The following is a 27,289-nucleotide window of genomic DNA, read 5'->3' as shown; positions in this document are numbered from 1 at the left end:
ATAGAAAACATCAGATCAATACAATGGGAAAACACACAGTGGTTCAAACTGAGTTTACAGATTACTGCAATGTCTTATTACATTCCAAGAGAAAAAGGTCTGGGACATTCTAAACAGTAAAACCTTGTAAATTCTTGGGAGTGAGAGATTAGCAATTTAAACTATGACTGCATGTGTATAGATATAACTGTAGATAAACTAGAAACATATGTCGCTTTGCATATTAATTAGTAACAATAATAGTTAATATCTGTATATTACTGTGTACCCCCATGTTTTTTAAGAAATTTACTTACACTAACTCATTTAAACTCCTCTCTCCTAAATATAAATCAGTGCGGTAAAGATAAATACAATCTCTATTTTATGGACAAACAACATAAGGCACAGAACAGTGACTTGCTCAAGGTCAAATAATAATAAATGATTAAGAACACCTGGTGGCTCAGTCATTTAAGCCCCTGACTCTTAATTTTGGCTCAGGTCATGAGCTCAGGGTCATGAGATTGAACCCCTTGTCAGGCTCTACACTCAGCAGGGAGGTTGCTTAAGATTGTTCCTCTCGGGGACCCTGGGTGGTTCAGTCCTTAAGCGTCTGCCTTCCGCTCAGGTCATGATCCCAGGGTCCTGGGATCCAGCCCCATGTCAGGCTCCCTGCTCAGCGGGAAGCCTGCTTCTCTCCCACTCTCTTTACTTGTATTCCCTCTCTCTCTTTGTCTCTCTCGGTCAAATTAATAGCTAAAATCTTAAGAAAAAAAAAGAAAAAGAGATTGTCCCTCTCCCTCACCCTCTGCCCCTCATTCATCCCTCTCTAAAAATAACAATAATAATAATAATAAATGATTGACATGGTATTTGAAACCAGGGGCTAAATTTTTTTAGCTTTCTTAATCACTTTCTTAATCACATCATTTCATTTCCTAAAAAATTTGTAGTTATGGATATTTCTAAACTTGGTTTGTATCAACTTCATTCTCATGTAATTGCAATGATTTACCATTAATAGCCAATCACCTTCCTTAGCACTGGTAGAAACATCTTAATAAATTAATTATATTCATACTTCCTTTTTTAATCATTCTTAGCAGTGAGCAAAAATCTGTCATTACATCAACCATCATTGATTCTCTTTAAAATATCTACTCTTCCTAACATGCATTAGTTAAATTTTAAAAAGTAGTCTTTCTAATTATTTTTTGAGTAGCATCATAGAATTCCACTTCAATGATACAATATAAGATAATCCTAAAAAAGGATTAATTTTATTTATTTGTATGAATTTTTGTTTTTTTTTTTTAATGAGAGTGACACTTTCTATGCTCTTGTTCAAATTCAAAGACAATCCCTTTCATGATTAAGTAATTCTATTCATTAATGAATTGAATAATATTTATTTGAACTTTGACTATCTAGTCCATTTTGACTTTTCTAGAACTTCTGTCTTTTATATTTATAAACTTATTTAGCATTTTCATGTTTTCTTACAAAGACTTTAAACTCTTTAAGGGAAAATATTGCATTTTATCTAATTTTATCTACCACAGTGCTATTCATGAAGTAGATAACCAAAATGGTTTTAAATAAGCAGCTAACATAGTTTGAAAATACTCAGAGTGACAAGAACAGATTCTCATATTATATTACCTGAATCCTCAACTTACTTACCTCTCTTGATATTTTCCTTAAATATTCTCATATCATATTCATCCTGAAATCTTCCTTCCTCTGTGGTTTTGTGTTAATAATGGGAGCAGGACAGCGAGTTCCCATTAAAACCATCCTTATGTAGAAATACTTAAGGAAAGTTGAATGCCCCCAGAGTTAGCTTTCCTATGTAGGTGTGTGAAAATGACTGAAATTCATATTTTATTTATCCACTCATGCCTTAGAGGATATACTAAAAACTAGGTTAAAAAGCAAATTCATTAATTAGAAAAGTGATACACATTTAATAATTTTCAACTTACAAATTTAATCATTTTCAACTATTAGTGTTTTATTATGAATTGGGATATGTAATTAGCAGGCCAGTAACCTAATGAGGCTTTGAAAATATAAAACAAATTAGTCATGACATTTAGCAGTGAGAAATCAGCAGGGCAAGGTGCAGAGTATCAGCTTCATTTGAAATGCAGAGGGTTCAGACTTCTGTAAGAGAATGATGGAAAACAGGGAATATAGGGTTTCTGGTTGTCTTTGATTAAAGTTTCTCTAACTAGTCCACAGTAGAACCACCTGGGAACCTTTAAACAATATAGAGATATGCCCTTCTTCCAAACAAGATATATTTTTTTAAAGATTTAATTTATTTATTTGACAGAGAGAGATCACAAGCCACAGAGAGAGAGGAGGAAGCAGGCTCCCTGCTGAGCAGAGAGCCTGACGCGGGCCTCGATCCCAGGACCCTGAGATCATAACCTGAGCCAAAGGCAGCGGCTTAACCCACTGAGCCACCCAGGCGCCCTTCCAAACAAGATATTGATTGAATCCATCTCTTGGGCCAAACTGCGTATGTGATCACATCTTTCCCAGTAGGCTGTAATGTGTAGGCAGAGCTGGAGATCCCTTCCTTAGCTGGAGATTTGGTATAAAGGGTCATAAAATGTTTAAATAAGACACCCTTACTTTATAATTTTCATGTAGGATCTTCCCTAGATGGGGGAAGGTCACTACAATCTCTTTCTCTTGAAGTGTCTTGTGATATTCTTTTTGCATCTCCTTGGCTGAGACAAAACAGTATGATATTCTCCAGTAGTTAAAACTGGTTAATTTGGTAAGTTTTATTTGGGCCAAATAATTGTTTTTGAAAACCTGTAATTCATAACTTATAGGTAGTCATTCTGCTAATAACAATAATAATAATTATTAATTTAATTAATTAATAATTAATAATGTAACACTAAGGCATATTTCCTTAGTTTACAGTCTTTAATAAGTATTTAGACATTATGTTAGATTGGATATGGTATTGTACTCAGGCAGTTAAAGTACAATAAATGCTTTGGGAAGTATCTTTAGAAATATGTATTATCTGGGGCGCCTGGGTGGCTCAGTGGGTTAGGCCGCTGCTTTCGGCTCAGGTCATGATCTCAGTGTCCTGTGATCGAGTCCCGCATCGGGCTCTCTGCTCAGCGGGGAGCCTGCTTCCTCCTCTCTCTCTGCTTGCCTTTCTGTCTACTTGTGATCTCTCTCTGTCAAATAAATAAATAAAATCTTAAAAAAAAAAGTTCACCTTAGAAATATGTATTATCTAGAATTTTGTTTTATTATTTATTTTTTATTTTTAAGTGAGAAACCAAAATATGACAAGGATGACATATAAAAAATGCCACTTAGAGTCATCACAATGAATTAATATGACTACCATCATTCTGCCACAAGTAAACAAAAAATGCAATATGTATTATACATCTTAAGTCTGGATATGAAAATATATGGTGTATATATATGACTCGAAAATTAGAAAAGGAAATTTCCTATGTCATAAATTCTCATTACATCGACATATATAAACAGATATGGGAAAAGAGACTGGAAATAAAGAATGTGTGAAAAGTAAAGATAACAGAGCTTGCTATTCATCTGTTCCTCATCGATATCTTATTTCTTGGCATCCTTTAAAGGTAGAATATTAATGAATTCTAGAATCAGTTTATCCAGATAATTTGGACATAAAGATCACTTATTTATCTTAGAAGCTCAGTTTTCCAAATAAGTTTTGGCCTCAAGTAAACATAAGCAGTATTTCAGCACAGGGAAGAATTCCACAGCCCAGAAATGTGGCTTCATTTGAACTCCAGAAGTGATGGGCACATTTCTCCAATACACAGGGGAAATGTATCCATCACTTTTATTTTATCACAAATAACAGTATCAAAACAGCTCCCTTAAGCCTAATCTTAAGGTAGTTTCCCACAGTGGATGTCATTTAGAAGATAACAGAATTAATTTAATATATCTTTTACGAAATCTCCTCCATTTTTCTTTGAAACTCAACTGGCCCTAGCTATATGAATTTCAAACACTCTAACCCAGTCCTGTTCAATATAAATGTAATGTGAACCACAGGCAGACTCCTAAATTTCCTAGTAGTCAAAACAAGTAAAAAGAAACAAATAAAATTACTTTTAATATTATCTATTTTAACCATTTAACCAAGATATTATCATTTCAGTATGTAATTAATATAAAAAAATGATTCATGGCATATGTTAGGGTCTATTTTCCCATACTAAGTATAAAATCCAGTGTACATTTTATACTTATATCCTGTTACAAATCATACTAGCTAATTTCAGTGCTCAATAGCTACACGTGACTAGTAGCTTCCTTATTGTTCAGTGCTGCTCTAACGTTCTTAGTAGTCCATAACATAAACTGAACACAGACTTTCATAAAAGTGAGTTTGCAAATCTTATTACTTATATAGTAATGATTTCATCCTATTTTCTTCAGAACACTCAATTAAAAATTTTATGTGTGATCTTTTTAGATTAATATAATTTTTGCTATCTTGAAATACCTGGGCATAGATAGCTTAAACAAAAAAATAAAAATAGAGAGATATGGAAATATAGATAAATAAATTACCATTAGATATCTATCAACCAACAGATGATTTAAAATGTACATATACAAACAACCTATAAGACTCCTTTTAATCTGATTTGTACAATGCCCAGAACAATAATGTGAGATATATGTACCCTAACGATGATCAAGATGATAATTTATGATGACTGGTTATAATTCACTGGTTAAAAACAGTAAAGTAATGTGTCCTCCATGAGAGATACGGCATCCTCATAGATCACAGAGAGGATATCCTAACACTTCTCCCTCACTCTTCAGTAATATGAAAGTTTCTCCCGCTGACCTAAATGCATTGCAGAATGAATGAACTCAAATCATGGGATTAAAACTACTTCTAGGAGCTGTTACATTCTGAGTCTCTGTATTTCATAATAAGTAGTTCTGCCTAACACATGTCAACATCTAGTCAAATACTATTGTGTATTGTAACTATTTTAAGATTTAATGGTTACACCACTAATGAGAACATTTCTCATTTTCATGTGTATTCCCTCACCCAAGGAATACTATTCACACCTAAAGGACTGGGATAATGTCTTTCACAATGCTATATCTGTAGAATATTGAACAACTAGGACCCATAGTATACCTAAATTTTTCCCTAAGGGTATTTATTTCATTATATTCCATTTCCCTCTTAGTCTGCACACAGAACCGAATCATTGACAGAATGGTGAGATCCTCTTTCAGGGGGGCAAAAATAATTTACAGTTCAGCCGTAGGCCTACAGAATAAAATCAGATATCCCAGAAAAAAGCTGTAACCAAGGGCAATGCTGTAACAACAATTTAAATGTGTTTTGTTCTAATACTCCCAGAGAAGCTATAAGCATATTTTGTTGAAAGCAAATTTGTTGAGATCCCAAAAGTAATATAATTTTTGAAGACATATCTGGGAAAAAATGACTAATCATTGAAAGATAATTCACTGATTCATTGAAATCATTTCACTGAATCATTGAAAGATAATTCACTCAGAGATGGGAAATTATTCTTTCACTTTGTGTGTGAACTCTTGCACTCTGAATCATTTTTATTAAAATCCCTCCATATAGATATAAAAATCCATATGTTCAGTTGTGACTTAAAGCTTTCAGAATTATAGTTCTCCTATATGTAATAGTAAAAATATTATTAAAGCACATCTACCAGTATTTTCTAATTAATATGAAAAAGTATGCTCTTATTGATAATAATTGTGACTAGCACTTTTAACTTTAAATTACAGCCCTAGTCAGGGTCATATTTGTTGAATGTGGATGCACAGTGTCTCCTACTAAATGCCAAGTGATGTGCTTGGAGTTGCAATAAAATAAATAGCAGGATAAAATTTATGCCCTCTGGAATTTAAGAGACAAATATATGCAAAGATCATTATAATAAAATTCATAAAAACAACTACCATTTTTGATCCCTTACTGTCTCATAGACACTAAGTATTGTACAGATGATATATGTTAAACTCTCTAAGAATACCATAGCCTTGGTGATTAATTAACTTAGGTCCCTTTTAGGAAATGCTGATATGAAAAATGAAAAATGAGTTGAATCTTTTTTTTTTGAAAAATGAGTTGAATCTTAAGTGATGATATTTCCTGGAAGGCAGGAGGGATTGGTCACTCCAAAAATCTTTGCCTAAAGATACAGAAGCTTGTGTAGGATTGAGAATGTGTCTAATGTGACTAATGAATGTGGGGTACAAGAACACAATTTTGATGACAATAATGGATGGACCAGGACAGTAGGATAAAAAGCTATTGCTATCATTCAGATGGGAAGAAATTACCATATATTAGACTAAGTCAGTGTTGATGGGAATAGAGAGAAAGAGAACATGTCAGAGAAGAGCAAGAATAGGTATGTGGATGATAATAGGGGTTACATGTGTGGTTGCTTCAAGATATCTCCATGAAGATGTACAGAGGCCATCTGGAAATAGAGGTTTGCATATTATGGAGAGATGGAATTTGCTGATCTGATTTGGGGGTCATCAGCACATTGGGCTGATGAAATGGCTCAGAGATATAATGGGGAGCACTACAAGATGCCCCAATTATTATTCACAAGTTGATAACTAGGTTACGGAAAAAGTCCATGTGTCTTGTATGCTTTGACTTCAAGAGCTGAAGGTACATTAGAAAATGAGCTATAAATAAATATATGGGATTAAGATTTAATATAAGATAAAGGTATAATTATTACCAATTTATAAAGTAAAGTTTATGTAAACTGTAATATCTTCTGATCTAAACTAAGTTTTAAGTGACAAAATGCCCAATTGTTTCATATGCAAATTTTAAGAAATACACTTATTACATAGGCAAGGCACACCCCAAATCTAAGAAATATATCTTTATAAAGTATATAATCTTCCAATTAATGCTACAGAAAACAAAACAATAACAATGCGCTCTTCCAGATACTTTTTCTGTAATGACAGAAATGTAGGCCTCTCCCAACCTGCTTTCCTACTAGTAAATTATAATTGGGTATTTTCTGAAAACACACTTGTGCAATATAGCCTTAATGTTTGCCATAAGTCTAATAATATACTGTAGGGGAGGAAAGAAGGAAAATTTTTTCTTTCTTGCCTTCTATGTTCTTTGGCTGGTCTATTAATTAAACTGACATAAGACATTAACAGGAGAAAAACAAATTTAATTTCCTATGTACAGGAGCCCATAAAAATATGAGACTGGAAAAAATGACCAAAGCAGCCAGCTTTTATATCTTTTGGACAAAGAAACAATAAATTTGTGAAGGATTAACAAGATAAAGAAGTGTGGGTTTTGGGGCAGTAAATTAGCGAGAAAGTAACAAGCTTTGTTTATACAATCTTCCAGGCCCTAAATTTCCTCTCTCTAATGGTAAGTATGCCTTCTAGCTTTCTGGTACAGGGAGGTTACCTTTCACATGAGAGATTAGTTTCCTGTGTTCAGAGGGACATACTGGGGGTCAGAGTGTTCTCCTTGCACTGGCAGTTTCTTAAGAAATTTTTATTCAAAATAATCAATATGTCCAAGTGGTATATTTTGCACCTCTTCAATACATAATCCCAGCAGGTGCTAATTTCTATAGAGTTATAAAGTTATATTTGCTTATATTTTGTTTTGTTTTGTTTTGTTCTCTAAGGTAAACTCTTCATTTTGGAACTTATAAAAGAACATGGTTTATCATAAAGTCAGGAGAAAGTTTAAAATAAATTATTTTTTATTTTTTATTTTTTTTTTATTTTTTTTAATTTATTTTTTATTTTCAGCATAACAGTATTCATTATTTTTCACCACACCCAGTGCTCCATGCAATTCGTGCCCTTTATAATACCCACCACCTAGTACCCCAACCTCCCACCCCCCACCCCTTCAAAACCCTCAGATTGTTTTTCAGAGTCCATAGTCTCTCATGGTTCACCTCCCCTTCCAATTTCCCCCAACTCCCTTCTCCTCTCTAACTCCCCATGTCCTCATGCTATTTGTTATGCTCCACAAATAAGTGAAACCATATGATAATTGACTCTCTCTGCTTGACTTATTTCACTCAGCATAATAATCTCTTCCAGTCCCGTCCATGTTGCTACAAAAGTTGGGTATTGGACCTTTCTTTTTTTTTTTTTTTTTTTTTTTTTTATAAACATATATTTTTATCCCCAGGGGTACAGGTCTGTGAATCACCAGGTTTACACACTTCACAGCACTCACCAAAGCACATACCCTCCCCAATGTCCATAATCCCACCCCCTTCTCCCAAACCCCCTCCCCCCAGCAACCCTCAGTTTGTTTTGTGAGATTAAGAGTCACTTATGGTTTGTCTCCCTCCCAATCCCATCTTGTTTCATTTATTCTTCTCCTACCCACTTAAGCCTCCATCTTGCATCACCACTTCCTCATATCAGGGAGATCATATGATAGTTGTCTTTCTCTGCTTGACTTATTTCGCTAAGCATGATACGCTCTAGTTCCATCCATGTTGTCGCAAATGGCAAGATTTCATTTCTTTTGATGGCTGCATAGTATTCCATTGTGTATATATACCACATCTTCTTGATCCATTCATCTGTGGATGGACATCTAGGTTCTTTCCATAGTTTGGCTATTGTGGACATTGCTGCTATAAACATTCGGGTGCATGTGCCCCTTTGGATCACTACATTTGTATCTTTAGGGTAAATACCCAATAGTGCAATTGCTGGGTCATAGGGCAGTTCTATTTTCAACATTCTGAAGAACCTCCATGCTGTTTTCCAGAGTGGCTGCACCAGCTTGCATTCCCACCAACAGTGTAGGAGGGTTCCCCTTTCTCCACATCCTCGCCAGCATCTGTCATTTCCTGACTTGTTGATTTTAGCCATTCTGACTGGTGTGAGGTGATATCTCATTGTGGTTTTGATTTGTATTTCCCTGATGCCGAGTGATATGGAGCACTTTTTCATGTGTCTGTTGGCCATCTGGATGTCTTCTTTGCAGAAATGTCTGTTCATGTCCTCTGCCCATTTCTTGATTGGATTATTTGTTCTTTGGGTGTTGAGTTTGCTAAGTTCTTTATAGATTCTGGACACTAGTCCTTTATCTGATATGTCGTTTGCAAATATCTTCTCCCATTCTGTCAGTTGTCTTTTGATTTTGTTAACTGTTTCCTTTGCTGTGCAAAAGCTTTTGATCTTGATGAAATCCCAATAGTTCATTTTTTCCCTTGCTTCCCTTGCCTTTTGCGTTGTTCCTAGGAAGATGTTGCTGCGGCAGAGGTCGAAGAGGTTGCTGCCTGTGTTCTCCTCAAGGATTTTGATGGATTCCTTTCTCCCATTGATGTCCTTCATCCATTTTGAGTCTATTTTTGTGTGTGGTGTAAGGAAATGGTCCAATTTCATTTTTCTGCATGTGGCTGTCCAATTTTCCCAGCACCATTTATTGAAGAGGCTGTCTTTTTTCCATTGGACATTCTTTCCTGCTTTGTCGAAGATGAGTTGACCATAGATTTGAGGGTCTATTTCTGGGCTCTCTATTCTGTTCCATTGATCTATGTGTCTGTTTTTGTGCCAGTACCATGCTGTCTTGATGATGACAGCTTTGTAATAGAGCTTGAAGTCCGGAATTGTGATGCCACCAACGTTGGCTTTCTTTTTCAATATCCCTTTGGCTATTCGAGGTCTTTTCTGGTTCCATATAAATTTTAGCATTATTTGTTCCATTTCTTTGAAAAAGATGGATGGTACTTTGATAGGAATTGCATTAAATGTGTAGATTGCTTTAGGTAGCATAGACATTTTCACAATATTTATTCTTCCAATCCAGGAGCATGGAACATTTTTCCATTTCTTTGTGTCTTCCTCAATTTCTTTCATGAGTACTTTATAGTTTTCTGAGTATAGATTCTGTGTCTCTTTGGTTAGGTTTATTCCTAGGTATCTTATGGTTTTGGATGCAATTGTAAATGGGATTGACTCCTTAATATCTCTTTCTTCTGTCTTGCTGTTGGTGTAGAGAAATGCAACTGATTTCTGTGCATTGATTTTATATCCTGACACTTTACTGAATTCCTGTATAAGTTCTAGCAGTTTTGGAGTGGAGTCTTTTGGGTTTTCCACATATAGTATCATATCATCTGCGAAGAGTGATAATTTGACTTCTTCTTTGCCGATTTGGATGCCTTTAATTTCCTTTTGTTGTCTGATTGCTGAGGCTAGGACCTCTAGTACTATGTTGAATAGCAGTGGTGATAATGGACATCCCTGCCGTGTTCCTGACCTTAGTGGAAAAGCTTTCAGTTTTTCTCCATTGAGAATGATATTTGCGGTGGGTTTTTCATAGATGGTTTTGATGATATTGAGGTATGTGCCCTCTATCCCTACACTTTGAAGAGTTTTGATCAGGAAGGGATGCTGTACTTTGTCAAATGCTTTTTCAGCATCTATTGAAAGTATCATATGGTTCTTGTTCTTTCTTTTATTGATGTGTTGTATCACATTGACTGATTTGCGGATGTTGAACCAACCTTGCAGCCCTGGAATAAATCCCACTTGGTCGTGGTGAATAATCTTTTTAATGTACTGTTGAATCCTATTGGCTAGTATTTTGTTGAGTATTTTCGCATCTGTGTTCATCAAGGATATCGGTCTATAGCTCTCTTTTTTGGTGGGATCCTTGTCTGGTTTTGGGATCAAGGTGATGCTGGCCTCATAAAATGAGTTTGGAAGTTTTCCTTCCATTTCTATTTTTTGGAACAGTTTCAGGAGAATAGGAATTAGTTCTTCTTTAAATGTTTGGTAGAATTCCCCCGGGAAGCCATCTGGCCCTGGGCTTTTGTTTGTTTGGAGATTTTTAATGACTGTTTCAATCTCCTTACTGGTTATGGGTCTGTTCAGGCTTTCTATTTCTTCCTGGTTCAGTTGTGGTAGTTTATATGTTTCTAGGAATGCATCCATTTCTTCCAGATTGTCAAATTTATTGCCGTAGAGTTGCTCATAGTATGTTCTTATAATAGTTTGTATTTCTTTGGTGTTAGTTGTGATCTCTCCTCTTTCATTCATGATTTTATTTATTTGGGTCCTTTCTCTTTTCTTTTTGATAAGTCGGGCCAGGGGTTTATCAATTTTATTAATTCTTTCAAAGAACCAGCTCCTAGTTTCGTTGATTTGTTCTATTGTTTTTTTGGTTTCTATTTCATTGATTTCTGCTCTGATCTTTATGATTTCTCTTCTCCTTCTGGGCTTAGGGTTTCTTTCTTGTTCTTTCTCCAGCTCCTTTAGGTGTAGGGTTAGATTGTGTACCTGAGACCTTTTTTGTTTCTTGAGAAAGGCTTGTACCGCTATATATTTTCCTCTCAGGACTGCCTTTATTGTGTCCCACAGATTTTGTACTGTTGTATTTTCATTATCATTTGTTTCCATGATTTTTTTCAATTCTTCTTTAATTTCCCGGTTGACCCATTCATTCTTTAGAAGGATACTGTTTAGTCTCCATGTATTTGGGTTCTTTCCAAACTTCCTTTTGTGGTTGAGTTCTAGCTTTAGAGCATTGTGGTCTGAAAATATGCAGGGAATGATCCCAATCTTTTGATACCGGTTGAGTCCTGATTTAGGACCAAGGATGTGATCTATTCTGGAGAATGTTCCATGTGCACTAGAGAAGAATGTGTATTCTGTTGCTTTGGGATGAAATGTTCTGAATATATCTGTGATGTCCATCTGGTCCAGTGTGTTGTTTAAGGCCTTTATTTCCTTGCTGATCTTTTGCTTGGATGATCTGTCCATTTCAGTGAGGGGAGTGTTAAAGTCCCCTACTATTATTGTATTGTTGTTGATGTGTTTCTTTGATTTTGTTATTAATTGGTTTATATAGTTGGCTGCTCCCACGTTGGGGGCATAGATATTTAAAATTGTTAAATCTTCTTGTTGGACAGACCCTTTGAGTATGATATAGTGTCCTTCCTCATCTCTTATTATAGTCTTTGGCTTAAAATCTAATTGATCTGATATAAGGATTGCCACTCCTGCTTTCTTCTGATGTCCATTAGCATGGTAAATTCTTTTCCACCCCCTCACTTTAAATCTGGAGGTGTCTTCGGGCTTAAAATGAGTTTCTTGGAGGCAACATATAGATGGGTTTTGTTTTTTTATCCATTCTGATACCCTGTGTCTTTTTACTGGGGCATTTAGCCCATTCACATTCAGGGTAACTATTGAGAGATATGAATTTAGTGCCATTGTATTGCCTGTAAGGTGACTGTTATTGTATATGGTCTCTGTTCCTTTCTGATCTACCACTTGTAGGCTCTCTCTTTGCTTCGAGGACCCCTTTCAATATTTCCTGTAGAGCTGGTTTGGTATTTGCAAATTCTTTCAGTTGTTGTTTGTCCTGGAAGCTTTTAATCTCTCCTTCTATTTTCAATGATAGCCTAGCTGGATATAGTATTCTGGGCTGCATGTTTTTCTCGTTTAGTGCTCTAAAAATATCATGCCAGCTCTTTCTGGCCTGCCAGGTCTCTGTGGATAAGTCAGCTGCCAATCTAATATTTTTACCATTGTATGTTACAGACTTCTTTTCCCGGGCTGCTTTCAGGATTTTCTCTTTGTCACTGAGACTTGTAAATTTTACTATTAGGTGACGGGGTGTGGGCCTATTCTTATTGATTTTGAGGGGCGTTCTCTGAACCTCCTGAATTTTGATGCTCGTTCCCTTTGCCATATTGGGGAAATTCTCCCCAATAATTCTCTCCAGTATACCTTCTGCTCCCCTCTCTCTTTCTTCTTCTTCTGGAATCCCAATTATTCTAATGTTGTTTCGTCTTATGGTGTCACTTAATTCTCGAATTCTCCCCTCGTGGTCCAGTAGCTGTTTGTCCCTCTTTTGCTCAGCTTCTTTATTCTCTGTCATTTGGTCTTCTATATCACTAATTCTTTCTTCTGCCTCATTTATCCTAGCAGTGAGAGCCTCCATTTTTGATTGCACCTCATTAATAGCTTTTTTGATTTCAACTTGGTTAGATTTTAGTTCTTTTATTTCTCTAGAAAGGGCTTTTATATCTCTCGAGAGGGTTTCTCTAATATCTTCCATGCCTTTTTCGAGCCCGGCTAGAACCTTGAGAATTGTCATTCTGAACTCTAGATCTGACATATTACCGATGTCTGTATTGATTAGGTCCCTAGCCTTTGGTACTGCCTCTTGTTCTTTTTTTTGCGTTGAATTTTTACGTCTTGTCATTTTGGCCAGATAAGAGTAAATGAAGGGGCAAGTAAAATACTAAAAGGGTGGCAACAACCCCAGGAAAATATGCTTTAACTAAATTAGAAGAGATCCAAAATCGTGAGTGGGGAGAAAGGGGATAAAAAGTGGTTCAAAAAGGAAGAAAGAAAAAAAAAGAAAAGAAAAAAAAATTTTTTAAAAAAAGAAAACACCTGAGAAAAATGTAAAAAAGAAAAAATATATATATTAGATAAACTAGTAAAAAATCGTTAAAAAAGAAAAAGGTAACAGTTAAAAAAAAAAAAATTTTACCCGAAGGCGAGAAGAAAAAGAAAAAAAGAAAAAAAAAATGAAAAAGAAAAAATTAAATTAACTGCAAGACTAAAAAAAAATCACAGGAAAAAAGCCATGAGTTCCGTGCTTGGCTTTCTCCTCCTCTGGAATTCTGCTGCTCTCCTTGGTATTGAAACCGCACTCCTTGGTAGGTGAACTTGGTCTCGGCTGGATTTCTTGTTGATCTTCTGGGGGAGGGGCCTGTTGTAGTGATTCTCAAGTGTCTTTGCCCCAGGCGGAATTACACCGCCCTTACCCGGAGCCGGGGTGAGTAATCCGCTCGGGTTTGCTTTCAGGAGCTTTTGTTCCCTGAGCGCTTTCCGTAGAGTTCCGGAGGACGGGAACACAAATGGCGGCCTCCTGGTCTCCGGCCCGGAGGAGCCGAGAGCCCAGGGCCCCACTCCTCAGTGCGCCCTCAGAGAACAGCGCCCAGTTACTCCCGTCTGCCTGACCTCCGGCCGCGCTCCGAGCTCACCGAGCCTGCGATCAGTTCAAGGTAACACCGAGCTGTGAGCTTACTGTCGGCTCTGTTTCTGTAGCCGGCTTTCCCGTTCCAATACCCGCAAGCTCTGCGACACTCAGACACCCCCGATCCTTCTGTGACCCTGCGGGACCTGAGGCCACGCTGACCCCGCGTGGGCTTCGCCCCGGTTTAGCCTCTGGACTGATGTCCCTCAGCGGAACAGACTTTTAAAAGTCCTGATTTTGTGCGCGGTTGCTCCGCCGCTTGCCGGGAGCCGGCCCCTCCCCCCGGGGTCTATCTTCCCGTCGCTTTGGATTCACTTCTCCGCCGCTCCTACCTTTCAGAAAGTGGTTGTTTTTCTGTTTCCAGAATTTCTGTTCTTCTTCTCTTCGGTCTGCCGATGGATTTTCAGGTGTTTGCAGTCTTTAGATAAGCTATCTAGCTGATCTCCGGCTAGCTGAAGCAGTCTCAGCTTGCTACTTCTCCGCCATCTTGACTCCTCTCCTAAAATTAATTATTGTATCTACTCACAATCCAGAATACCGAGCTTATTTATAAGAAAACGTTGAGGTATTGTGATTTATAATGAGAAATATATATTCAGTCTTCCATTCTTTCTGGCACAGAGCTCCTAAAACCCTTTGAATATCCTATGGTAAGAGAGCTGAGAGTCCTTTTTGTGTTAATGAGGGGTTTTGGGGAAGCCCCTAGGTACCTAATAATGGGGGCTGGTTGCCCTTGAAGTCAATCCTGTGATTAGAGGCTTGGAAATTTCAGTACTCCCTTAATCTCCAGGTAGGAGAGAAGGGCTGGAGATTGACTCAGTCATCAGTGGTCAATAATTTAATCAGTCACGCCTATGAATTGACGCTTCCATAAAACCCCAAAAGGACAAGGTTTGGAGAGCCTCTAGGCTGGTGAACACATATAGATCCAGGTAGATCAGTGCTCCTGGAGAGGGGATAGGTGCTCTGCACCTTTCCCCATGCCTTACCCTACATATCTCTAACATCTTGCTTCCCCTGAGTTATATCCTTTTATAATAAACCAGCAATCAAGTAAGTAAAACATTTCTCTAAGTTCTGTGAACTGCTCTAGCAAATTAGTGGAACCGGAAGAGGGGGTCCTGGGAACCTTTGATTCAAGGCCAGTTTGTCAGAAGTGCAGGAAAAAAACCTGGATTGTGACCACTGTTTGAAGTTGGGCTGGAGGTGGTGGGGGATCTGTAGGACAACCCATTTAACCTGTAGAATCTGATGCTTTGTCAGGATAGATAGTGTCAAAATTGAGTTAAATCATAGGACATCCCACTGGGGTCTGAGAACTGCTTGTCGGTGTGGGAAACCACCTTCTCCCCACCACCACTGGAATTGGTAACAAGACCTATTTAAAAGGTCTTCTGCATTTAATTTCTTTTGAAGAATTGTTCTTAACTGTAATTATTATGCAACTGAATATGTATCTAATGGAAACTGGGAAATCAGAAATCACAACTTCATAAACCACATATACATAGAAAATTTAAAGCAGTCTAAAGATATGAGAAGGTTTGGGTAAAAAAACATACTTACAATGAACAGTTCTATGTTTTACTTCTTTTGTACTTACTTAGACTTTTGCCCATTACAATTGTACTAAACATTGTAGCACATGTGGAAATTCTGATGTTCATCAGAAATTTTTCCCAGATTTTTCTTATTACATATTTTATATCTGGAAAAAAATGTAAAAAATAAATCTGCATAAGTAATAGCAATATGCTAAAGAAAATATTTCCTATTATACTTTCAACATGAAGAAATAGATACTTCAATCTTGAAAATATTACTTAAAAACAAATTTTGATATTAATTTTATGCTAAAATAAATATGACAAACATTATTGAATGTTTTCTATATGGAAGTTAAAATCAAATGATAAATATTAATTTTCTTGTTGAAAATCACAGGAAATATAATAGAAAATTAAGAATAGCAAGCTATACTTTTAGATACTTATTTCTTACAACTTGTGTCGTGACTTTATTTTTGGCACAACCAGCATGATTTAATGCAAATTGCCTTATTATTTTAGAGAAATGCAGAAACACATCATAAAATGTGGGAAATTTTCCACTATATAAAAGATAAAATATGCTTTGCTTTATTTTTTTTCTCTCTGTTTTTTTTTGCCTTGGCTTTCTTCTCCGGGGGTTCTCGGAGCCTGGAGAAGACTCAGAGATGTCTACATATTTGAGCCCTTTACCAGGGTTTGAACATGTTAAAAAACAACCCCAAAACTCAAAAACAAAACAAAGCAAAAATAAAGAAAAGCTTCCTATTGTATCTTTTTTTTAATTTATTTTTTATTTATTTTCAGCATAACAGTATTCATTATTTTTGCACCACACCCACTTGTCCATGCAATCCGTGCTCTCTATAATACCCACCACCTGGTACCCCAACCTCCCACGCTCCCCCCCCACCGCCACTTCAAACCCCTCAGATTGCTTTTCAGAGTCCATAGTCTTTCATGGTTCAATTCCCCTTCCACTTTTCCCCAACTCCCTCCTCTCTAACTCCCCATGTCCTCCATGCTATTTGTTATGCTTCACAAATAAATGAAACCATTACTGGCATAAAAACAGACATATAGACCAGTGGAATAGAGTAGAGAGCCCAGATATGGACCCTCAACTCTATGGGCAAATAATCTTTGACAAAACAGGAAAAAATATACAGTGGAAAAAGGACAGTTTCTTCAATAAATGGTGCTGGGAAAACTGGGCAGCTACATGTAGAAGAATGAAACTCAACCATTCTCTTACACCATACACAAAGATAAACTCAAAATGGATAAAAGACCTCAACGTGAGACAGGAATCCATCAGAATCCTAGAGGAGAACATAGGCAGTAATCTCTTTGATATCAGCCACAGCAACTTCTTTCAAGATATGTCTCCAAAGGCAAAGGAAACAAAAGTGAAAATAAACCTTTGGGACTTCAAAATCAAAAGCTTCTGCACAGCAAAGGAAACAGTCAAGAAAACAAAGAGGCAACCCATGGAATGGGAGAAGATATTTGCAAATGACAATACAGACAAAAGGTTGATATCCAGGATCTATAAAGAACTCCTCAAACTCAACACACACAAAACAGACAATCATATAAAAAAATGGGCAGAAGATATGAACAGACACTTCTCCAATGAAGACATACAAATGGCTATCAGACACATGAAAAAATGTTCATCATTAGCCCTCAGGGAGATTCAAATTAAAACCACATTGAGATATCACCTTACACCACTTAGAATGGCCCAAATTAGCAAGACAGGAAATAACATGTGTTGGAGGGGATGTGGAGAATGGGGAACCCTCTTACACTGTTGGTGGGAATGCAAGTTGGTGCAACCTCTTTGGAGAACAGTGTGGAGATTCCTCAAGAAATTAAAAATAGAACTTCCCTATGACCCTGCCATTACACTTCTGGGTATTTACCCCAAAGATACAGATGTAGTGAAAAGAAGGGTCATCTGTACCCCAATGTTTATAGTAGCAATGGCCAAGGTTGCCAAACTGTGGAAAGAACCAAGATGCCCTTCAATGGACGAATGGATAAGGAAGATGTGGTCCATATACACTATGGAGTATTATGCCTCCATCAGAAAGGATGAATACCCAACTTTTGTAGCACCATGGACAGGACTGGAAGAGATTATGCTGAGTGAAATAAGTCAAGCAGAGAGAGTCAATTATCATATGGTTTCACTTATTTGTAGAGCATAACAAATATTGGATCTTTTTTAACCCTTTTATTCTATGGGAATATTATAGCATCACCAATCATTACTTTTTGAATAACAGAAAGACATAAATGTTCTTAATAAGAACATTCATTGGTGGATCCTTTCAAGAAACAACTCTCCTTCTCCATGAAAAATAAATTCACCTCAACCGATGCCCCCAAAAGTGTCCTATCATTATAGAATCCAGCTCAGATCTTCCCAACCAAATCAAATATAATTGATGATATCTCACAATTTTGTAGGTCAGGAATTTAGACAGAGTATAACTAGGTGTTTTGTTCTCCTCCATCAGGTTTGCACGGAGATCAATTGATAGAATTAAACATTTAGATGGGCCAATTTAGAGGGTCTAAAGCAGGTTCAGTCACTTATTTGAACCCTTGGTAGTAATAGTGGAAAACCTGGGCTCAGTTGGAACTGCTGAGTGATAGGCATACTTGCGACCTATCCAGCATGGTGGTCTCAAGGAACTCAGAATTATTATATGTCAGGGCACCTGGGTGGCTCAGTCGTTAAGCATCTGCCTTTGGCTCAGGTAATGATCCCAGGGTCCTGGGATTGAGCCCTGGGTCGAGACTCCATTGGTTTCCTTTCTCAGCAGGAGCCTGCTTCCCCCTCTCCCTCCGCCAGCTGCTCCCCCTGCTTGTATTCTCTCTCTGTGTCAAATAAATAAATAAAATCTTTAAAAAAATTATTATATGCCAGTCCATAACTCCCAAAGAGAGATTCCAAAAGATAGGAAGTGGTCCCAGAAACTTGGACAGCACTGCTCTATTATGTTCTGTTGACAAAAACAGAGTCCATGCAAGGTTCAAAATGAGTGGCAAATAATTTTATGAACATTTTTCATCAGCCACAACATTCATATAAAAAAAAAAAGATATGGCTTCAGTTAAATATTCAAAAGAGTCTTGACTATTGTCATTAAATAGGAAGATGACGGCTTCAAGTTCTTCAAGAATTGAAGCAATAGGTTAACTAGAGAGGCAGTTTGATGTAGCTGTTACAGTTTCCTTTGGAGCTAGGTACGTCTGGGTTTACATTCTGGCTTTCCCATTTGCTAATTCTTTGATTTAGAAAAGTTACTTAACATTTCGCTCTGTTTTGTCATCTACAAAATGATGATGGTAAAACCCATTTTACAAGAGTAAGCATTAGTTAGAGTAGTCTGTGTTAAGACATGGCACCACACTCCGACATAGCAAACATTCCATGTCTTGCGATTATTATAACTGAACTATCAGTAGATGGCTCGTGAAAGTCCAGGTGATTCAGGGCAGAAGAGCAGCGTGAGAAGAAAGCACTGGCAAGAACGACAAAATTTATTTTATCTTGTAATTGATAATGTTAACAATCAAGTCTACCCTTGTTGTTTATAGTAAACAGTAGGCTAGAATACATTATTCAGTGTAAAATACTCCATAACTGATAAGTTTAAAAGCTAGTAATATGAAATTTTGAGGCTGTTAAAAATTAAGGTGATTATACAAAATAAGTGTAGAATTTAAGAAACAAAACAAATGATCCTAAGGGGGGGGGGAAGAGAGAAAGAGGCAAACCAAGAAACATATTTATTTTTTAAAGACTTGAGAGAGGGAGAGCAGTGGGAGGGGCAGAGAGAATCTCAAGCAGACTCCCCACTGAGCCAGGAGCCTGCCACAGGCCTGAATCAGGACTCGATCTCACAACCTCAGCCAAAAATCAGGAGTTGGGCAGTTAACCAATTGAGCCACCCCAGCTTCCAGAAATGTGCTCTTTTAACTACAGAGAACAAACTGAGAGTTCCTGAGGGGTGCTGAGTGAGGGATGGATGAAATAGGCGAGGGGGATTAGGAAGAGCACTTGTGATGAGCACTGGGTGTTATATGGAAGTGTGGAATCACTATATTGTACATCTGAAACTCACATCAACTGGAATTTAAATAAATATTGAAAAAGAGAAAAAAATTAAGCTGATTATAGAAGCGACTGCCTGGTGATAAAATAATACTTTAAAATTAGTTTGAATAGATATAGATCATAAAATGCATTTGTGAAAGTGGGACTAGTTCAGAGATATCATTTCCTATGAGGTGGATACTGGAGAAAAGTCTTTTAAGCCTTCCCTTACCTACCTAGACCAACAATATTTAGGAATCTTCCCGGATACATATATAGTATTCTTTAAATAACACACGTAGAAAACAGATCAATAGGATCCTTTTAGGTATTAGTCTCTAATGTTAAACTTTTTCAGAAGTTTTAAAACTACTTTCCAAACCTAATTTATATAGAAACATTTTAAAATCCTATTTAACCCTAACCTAATGTTAATGCATTCCCTCAAGAGTAAACTTGGTGCAGCTCAAAATAATTGTCGCGAAAAGCCACTTACTCTGATTAAACTAAGTGTTTTCATAGAAACCTACTTTATTGGAAAACAATATTGCAAGAAATGGCCTAAATGTTCCTTTTGCTAATGCCACTTGAATGCTGTTGGTCCTGAAGGAAAAACTTAAAGAGATATAAAAAGTTAATTAGATATGCCACATGCAAACGATTATGATTACTTAATTAGCAGTATCCCTTAAATTGGCACAATATGTAACCTAATATGTAGCTTAATGGCTTTGTTATTAATCAATTCTTAATGTAAACAGTTTGAAGCTCTTGTTGTTTTGTAATGTTCATTATAAATAGTCCCTGTGGGAATCACAACTTCATTTCATTAAAACTCCTGCCTGCTGCTAATTGCTGCTAGGAAAACATGCACGAATTAATTGTGTTTTAGAAGCCAATGATGTAAATTTATAAGCTTCTGCATTGATTGCTGGGGACTGTGGGGTTGTAGATCATTCTTTCCCACTGTGATAGATAGCATGCTATAGTTGGCAACACTGACCTGCTCTAAATCAATAACTCTTGGTTAGTAAGTCTTACCACTATAGAGGTTAAAAAAAAGGTTTGAAAATTCTGTTTCTCATGCCAGCTGGGACATAATATGCATTTAGGTTATGGGCAATTAATTTGTAAGTTTTAATGACTTCTTGTGCAAAACAAACATTAGTCTTTAGCAAAGATGACTGACGAACATTAAATCAGTATTTTTAAAGAAATGCTGATTTTTTCAAAAATATTGCTCAAATATAAATATAGTCCTGCTTGTTGACAATTCCCCCCTAATATTTTATTGTTACAAATGGCTTGTCCAGCATCGACCACATGAGATGAATTTAAAACCCCAAATATCACAATGCTGGACTGAAGGGAAACAAACCACATTGGCTTGCAAGTGCAGATTGAGACCAATGAGAAGAAACCTGTTTATATTCTCAGCTGACTACTGATGTCTTAGCTTGTTGTTTCCACAATATTTCAGAATAATAAGACCATCTGTCAACAGGGAAAAAGAATAGTAAAAATCTAGGCAGAAATGTCTTCGTTCATGATAAAATAGAATTTGCCTAATGGGTTTTTTTGGTCTTGATATTATACAGATTATTTTTTTTTTGTTTTTTAATCAATTATTTAAGAATGAAATAAAATAATACCTTTTACACAAATTGTTTTCCTGTACTAATCCTTACAATATATTTTCTTGGAAATTGGCCATCTACATTACCTGATCTCTGCTAAAAAAAAAACAAAACAAAACAAAAAACAAAACTCTTACAATCTATGAAAAGCCAAAACAGACACATAAATTAGATTCATAGCACCCATAGCTTAGTTAAATGAGGAAAGTGAGCAAATCTTTAAGAATCATCAAACACACTGGGCACCCGTGTACCTGAGTTGGGTAAGCGACTGCCTTGGCTCAGGTCACGATCCCAGAGTCCCAGAATCAAGTCCCGTTCCGCATCAGGCTCACTGCTCAGAGGGGAGCCTCCTTCTCCCTCTGACCCTCCCCGCCTCATGGTCTCTCTCTCTCTCCTCTCTCTCTCTCAAATAAATAAATAAAATCTTTAAAGAAAAAAAAAAGGATGGTCAAACACATTATGTAAATACTTTACCAAAATAAGATGTGAGATGAAATGCAAATGACTTTGTCCACCAGTAAAATTAATTAATATGGATAATTAAAAATGGTGATTTTGACAATTAGTTTACAATTTTAAATTACTATACTTAATTTTTAAAATGCTTCAACATATATAGGGCTCAAAAAATAAAATGCATAAAAAAATTACACTGTGAAAGTATTCTTTTTTCATCTTCTAGTATTTTCTTTTCATCCAAGGCAGGGATACTGTACACACTGTAATATGTTTTCTTTTATTCATGTCAATGTATATTTTAGAGAGCTTTCCAATTTAGCATGAGGGTTTCCTGATTTTCTTTAAATATTTTATAGATGTAACAAAACTTAGATAACCAGTGCTCTATTGATGAGTTCTAATTTCCTATATTGTGTCTTAATTTTGGTAATGATAACTAATGCCTGAAAACAATCTTACATATATTGTCCTGCACATATGTCTTACATATATTGTCCTGAGTATATCGCCAGGAGAAAGCCCCTGAAGTAGAATTTCTACTTTGAAGGTATCTACATTTTTATTTTTGATAGATATACTCAAAGTACTAGAAGAACCACATACCAGTTACACTCCCACTAACAAAGTATGAGTATCTACCCACAGTTGTCTGAGACAAAATATCTCTAATTTAAGATTTTTGACAATTTGATAAATTAAACAGTGTCATCTCCAGATACTTTAAACACACATTTTCTAATTATCAGTGAGGATGAATAATTTGCAAATGTTTAAATGCCAAGTCTAATCCCACCCGATCACATACTTTTTTCTTTTTCTTTTTCTTTCTTTTCCTTTTGTTTCTTTCTTTGAATCGTTTCTTCATTTTCTTTGACCATTTCTCATTTTCCTTGTTACACTTTTTATTCACATCCTCTAGTGGGACCTTATGCGTTAGAAAGATCAGCATTTTTGAGAGGAGTTGCAAACATTTTTCCAATTTGTGTATCTATATTTTGCTTTCATTTATTTTGCTATTCTAAAGGGTTAGGTTTTTTCCCTTGATCAACTATATCAAGATATACTTAAATCCAGTTTTAGTTGAATAAATTTTTATAAAATACATAGCAGAACATTTCATTCACTCCAGAAAGTTCTTTTTTTGCCCTTTTCAGAGATACACTTATCTCTTACTCTGGGCAATCATTTCCCTGTCATTATAGACTAGTTTTGCCCAGTCTAGAATATCATAACAATGGAATCATTCTGTATGTATTCTTTTATGTTTGACTCCCTTTGGCCTACATACCTCTAAGATTCATTCATCTTGTTGTATGTATCAGTAGGCTTTTGTTTTCTGGTTTTTTTTTTTGTTGTTGTCAGTTCTTGTTGCTCAGTAGTAGTCCATTATATGGATAGAAAACAAAATATGTTTATTGGTTCACTTACTGATAGACATTTAGTTTCTTTCCAGATTGTAATTGTTAAGAATAAATGTTCCATGAACATTAATGTTGAAGTTCTATTGTATCTGTATGTTTTTATTTATTTTAGATAAATATCTAGGAGTGTAATTCTTGTGTCATACAGTAAGTGTATTTTAACTTTCTAAGATAATAGCAAGAGGTTGAACCATATTACATTCTCAGGAGCAATGTATGATGGTTCCATACATTGGTATTTCCAGTTTTTTAATGTAGCCATTTTAGTGTGTATACAATGATAGCTGATATTTTTAAAAAAAATTTGCATATACCTGATGACTTTGATGTGGACCATCTATCATGTACTTATTGGCTATTCATATGTCCTTTTAAAAAAGATTTTATTTATTTATTTGAATGCGAGAGAGAGTGTGAGAGAGATCACAAGCAAGGAGGAAGGGTAGAGGGAGAAGGAGACTCCCTCTGAGCTGGGAGCCTGATGTGGGGCTCAATCTCATGACCCTGGGATCATGAGCTAAGCCAAAGGCAGATGCTTAAACTACTGAGCCACCCAGGCATCCCTATATGTCTTCTTTTGTGACATCTCTGTTCAAGTCTTTTGTCATTTTTTAAATTAATTACTTGTTATTTATTGAAATATAATAGCTCATTGTTTATTCAGTATGTAAGTCCTATATCACATGTATGTATTTTCAATAAATTGGCTTATTTTTTATTTTATTATCAGTTTTTTCAGAAAGTAGAAATTTCAATTTTGATGAAGCCTAATGTATTATTTTATGTTTCTTATGGCATTGTTAAGATTTCTTTGCTTATCTCAAAATCATGAACAAATTTTTCCTATGTTTACTTCTTTATATTGTTGCTTTGTAGGTATATGTTTTCATGCTATTCTTACTATTTCCACTAAATACTCTAATTTTGGTAGCTATTCATAATACCATATATATGTCAAACCTGTTGCTTCGTTTAATATTTTGTGATTTTATATATATATATATATGCACTATATATATATATATATATATGTATATATATATATATATAGTGTCTCCACTATATATTACTATTGATGTCAGGGTGGCCCTTTATGCAAATTAGACTACCTCTTTCTAGACCTCAAACCTCTAATTCTAATGAACTAACTAGAGCCTTACATATTCTCGTCACAGTTTTACATTGAAGTGAACTTCCCAGGCACCTATCTATTTGCCTCTATCTCTAATGCTCGGAACTGTACCAAACTGGCACAGTTTTATTATCTCTTTCATTCCTAATTCTGTCATGCACCAGAAGAAGATCCACATTCCTAGGATACTATCTTTTATCCTGCATTCTAATTTTCTCTAATTTCCTCCTTATTCTTTTCATCCTTTATTCTGTGCCCCTCATGTCTTTTCAAGTAGTTAAGACAACAGTAGAAAGGCTTATATCCTTGTCCACTTCTGTGTACATTTTCCTTACTTTCTTAAACAAGACCAACTCTGATCTTTCCTTGACAGCATTAATTCCGCTGTAACCTTTTCTTTTTTTTCCCCTGTAACCTTTTTAAATTGTGGTCATTTTTTTTCTCGTTTAACATGAGCTTTGAGATGAGTTAGGAGACTTTCTTGCTTCACATTTCCACTTCCAAACTCTTCTTCTTCCCTCTTCTACAAACACTCCCAGTGCTGAGAGTTTGCTGCTGCCTATCTTTTTAGTTGTCTACACAGACCTCACATCATCTCTCTCATTTATTCAAGGTTCTAACTCCTGTCTTATTATCACATTCTTCACCACTACTCCTGCTTCAGTGCCTAATGATTCTTGTATCCACAATTAGCATCACACCAACGTCCTGGTGTCATATTTCCGTGAACTTCTTTTCTCTAATGTTCTTTTCCTGTTTCTTGTCTTCACACCTACCTCAGCCAGTCACTCACTGAATATGCTCCTAGAACTTTGCCATTACCAAGTCTATACCCCTTCCATGCACTCAGTATCCCCTTCTCTGACTGCCATATCCTTTCTTATAAGCTAACAGCTTCTGGCACAAGATTCTGATAATCCTTCAACCCCACACAGACTGCCAATCTGTGAATCCCACCAACATTTCCTTTGCCTTTGGCCTTATCATCTATTAAGCCCCTCTTACCAAGGTAAGTTCTACAGGATGTCACAAATATACTCATCATTCCCTTGTACTTGTCTTCAGTTCTTCTGCACTTTCCTTGGTTTCTTGTAACTCCAACATGGTTAAATCCTATTGTCCCCTTAATCTGTTCCTACATGGTCTGCTGAGATCCTTTCAACGGAATGCACTTTCCCCAGACATCTCTAAGGGTTACTACTTTCCTTCTACAAGACTTGACAAAAATGTTATTTCTTTAAGGGCAACTCTTTCCCCTTTTTAAATATTGTAGTACCCCTCCCTCACCCTTGGGTTTCCTGGTCTCCTTGTCTTTATGCTCTTCTGAAATTTCCTCCAAAACAGCTGTTACTTTCTAAAACTCCAGGATTTTATTTATTTTATTTATCTACTGTTCTCTCTTCCCTACCCTCTCACACACAAGATAGAATGTGAGCTCCTGGTACCACTTTCCATAATTTTTTTAACTGAGGTATTCTCAGTTCCAAGGATAATGCTTAGTCCATGGAAGTAACTTACTAAATAGGAAAAAAGATCTTCAAGAGATGAATGAGCAGGGAGACTAGGTGTCTCAGTTGGTTAAGCATCCAGCTCTTGATTTCAGCTCTGGTCATGATCTCATGGTTGTGAGATCTAACCTACATTGGACTCTGAGTCCTGCACAGGGAGGCCACTCAGGATTTCTCTCTCTGCTCCTCCCCCCACCCTCTCTAGAAAGAAAGAAAGAAAATAGAAAAGAAAAAAAAAGAAAGAAAAGAAAAGAATGAGCAAATGTAAATTGTCTCCAAAAACTGGTACTTGTAGCACAGATAGTCTTGACATGAGCATCTTGATATTTTTGAGGATTTTCAAGTGTTTTCCCAAAGTTGAAACAACTTGTCAATGAAGAAGTCAGTACTGAAACCTCAAAGCTATAATTCTTTCCACTGCACCATCTAGCCTCAGAGCAAATTTAATTTCATTAGATGCTTAAGTGTGAAAATATCTGTCCTCTGGTATTTTTGGTATGCTCTACTTTTATTAAAATATTATCACCACCTACTTATATATTATAAATATGGTAGGGAGACTGAACAAGAAAAAACTTGAGACTCCAGATATCAAATTTTCTATAGTAGAGAATGGATAATGGGACAAGATTATTTCAATTCATTCTCAAGCTACTTTCAAAGAGGAGAGATAATATTGTGAAATAAAATGTATGTATGTTCTTTTCTGCGTAAGATGATTTTCTATAATTGCCCTGTTGGGATTTTAATAAGCTCTTGGAGGCCAAGGAAGTTTGTTTTTTAAATTAAAAAGAGGGCATTGTTTGTCTATCTTCCATACCAAACCACAGCAATTTACTTTGTTACACAATGTTCAACACAATACAGACCATTATTACAGATATAATACCTAGATTATACAAGCCTCAGTACTTCAAGAAGCTTAACTTTCTTGAGCCTATGCATGTAGATTTTCTCCTTTACATAGCCACATATTGTGGGGTATTAAATAGCTAATAGAAATTTGATTTACATTTAACATAACTTCATATTCATTTTGTAAATTTCTTTCCAGATTACGAATTAAAACACCAATGGCTCCCCTGAAAGGTATTAAATCAACAAAGTGTGCTCAACTATCTTTCTACAAATTGGAAATATTCAATTGTGCTAACCTTGATTCAGCCAACACCTTATTTATTTTTTATCAGTCTTAAACATCTTGACACAATGTGCAGCAAAACACATCTATTTCCTAAAACCTTTGCAGATGTGAATCTTTCTATCAGGACTTCTTTCTGCACAAATTGAAAACGGTATTTAATTTTAAAAAGAAAAATAAAAAGACTCCTAAATAATACCCTCTCACATAGAAAGGACGGAATCTTGGTAATGTTTTCTCCAGTATATTTTACCGC

At 36.0% G+C, this 27,289-nt stretch overlaps 1 pseudogene across 1 annotated transcript in view; it reads right to left on the bottom strand.

Annotated features, from left to right (window-relative positions):
- The window catches only part of LOC309842495 (ADP/ATP translocase 2-like), a 36,387-nt pseudogene extending 10,899 nt beyond the window's left edge, over nt 1-25,488 (bottom strand). Inside the window, exon 1 of the transcript in view lies at nt 25,440-25,488. The product of the transcript in view is annotated as an ADP/ATP translocase 2-like (transcript). The remainder of the gene's footprint in view (nt 1-25,439) is intronic.
- Nucleotides 25,489-27,289: the final 1,801 nt, after the last annotated feature.

This window comes from Mustela nivalis, assembly GCF_964662115.1.
Source record: "Mustela nivalis genome assembly, chromosome: 10".
Taxonomy (NCBI): Eukaryota; Metazoa; Chordata; class Mammalia; order Carnivora; family Mustelidae; genus Mustela; species Mustela nivalis.
Note: the sequence above shows the minus strand (reverse complement) of the source record. Positions and strands in the feature narration are given on the sequence as shown.